The following is a 1,771-nucleotide window of genomic DNA, read 5'->3' as shown; positions in this document are numbered from 1 at the left end:
TCAACCAAGCCTAAAAAAAAGCAATGCCCAAATTCTTATGCATATTTCACAAGCTAATCCAAGGGTTTCTGCCATGCTGAGAGGTCCAATGAGGGCTAGAAAAGTTCAGGAAATTATGATGGGAGGACCAGGAATTCAGGAATCGAAATGGGATGAGTTGAGGTATAGTGGTGTCATGAACATCTAACCTTAGACGAGTTGAGGTATATTGTGTCATGAACATCTAACCTTAGACATGAGTGCTCAAAAGTTGTTATAGGAAGATGCCTTATAAAGCCTTACAATAACATAACACCTCACATAACATTTGGATTCTTTTCCACAACATATGACAATTCTGTCCCTCTTTAGTGAAATATTAAAACACATAGGACTTGAGTGATATGTATCTAAATGCACCCCCACCCTCATCTATAAAGAAAAGGATCATGTATTTTTTCGTGCATATTTCTAAAGCACTGAAGTGCTAATATGTAAATATGAAAGTTAGGTGTTGAATATGCAAATACATAAGAATTGTGTGCTACGTATGTATTGAAGTACCTACATCACTTCTTAGCCCTCCCAAAAACAAACATCATCTCACACCAACATTAGAAACAATTATAGAATCAATAGTAAACCAATAGTAGAAACTACAGTATTTCGAACAGCAAATACTGCAATATTCAAGACAGAAGAGCAAAGAGGATCCGCAAGAGAAACAACGGGCGTACCAGAAAAACCTTCTTCCCTTTCCTCCTCAAATTTCAGCTTCTATAAATCTCGCAGGCATGAAACAGAGGAAAAATGGGATACGAGATTCTGGAGCCTATAGGAAAAATGAGAAAATTACAACAAAACAATCAACCTAAGCAAATATAAAAAATGTTTAAAATACAAAGATTCGTCTCTGTCCCATCTAACAAAACACCCTAAAAAAATAACTGTTCTTACCAGTGCGAAGCGAAGGAAGAAGCCCAACGAAGTGTAGGGAACTTGTGAGAAGACGAAGAAGAGGATGGGTAGCATGAGATAAGTCAGAGAGGAGGAGGAAGCCGTCAGAGAAGTGGAGGAGAGGAAATTTTCGATCGCAGGTTTTCGAGCGAAATGTATCGGGTAGGGTATTGCAGTAAAAAGTCGAACGAGGAAGCCAGGCCGCGTGTTACCATTCACGTTCCGCTTTTGGGACAAATCGCGTCCCGCCGTAGAGCCACCGCCGCGCCAAACGACATAATATAGCGGCGCAACACCGTGCCGCACCCAAACCGCTGCGCTAAACGCAGCCTCAATCTCCTTCCACATATATGGAGAGCGCATATTCTTTCAGGACTCATAACGTAGAGAACCATTCAGAGTCCAATGAAATCACGCTACGCGACGGTGACATAAAAGAAATAAAAATCGACCCGATAACACATGAATATCCCCCCGTGTTATTTCGTATTATTCAGGTGTTATTGTGTTCTGAAAATATTATCGGTATTATAATAACAAAATAACATATCAATAACACTTCAATAACACACAATAACACTTGAATAACACGAGAGAAATATTCTGTTGCGTTACTGAATAAATTTTTTTTTTCTGTCACCGCCATGTTGCGTGATTTTATTGGACTCCAAATAATTCTCTACGTTAGGAGTCCTGACAGAATAATTGTGATTGTTTCTGATTTATGTTGTTATTATTATTATTTGGTTTATGCATACATGAAAGATTTGAATGATATAAATATGAAAAGAAAATGTTTATATAAAAATAGAAATATTTGATTGTAGGTATTTAA

This window comes from Phalaenopsis equestris, unplaced genomic scaffold, assembly GCF_001263595.1.
Source record: "Phalaenopsis equestris unplaced genomic scaffold, ASM126359v1 Scaffold000740, whole genome shotgun sequence".
Taxonomy (NCBI): domain Eukaryota; kingdom Viridiplantae; phylum Streptophyta; class Magnoliopsida; order Asparagales; family Orchidaceae; genus Phalaenopsis; species Phalaenopsis equestris.
Note: the sequence above shows the minus strand (reverse complement) of the source record.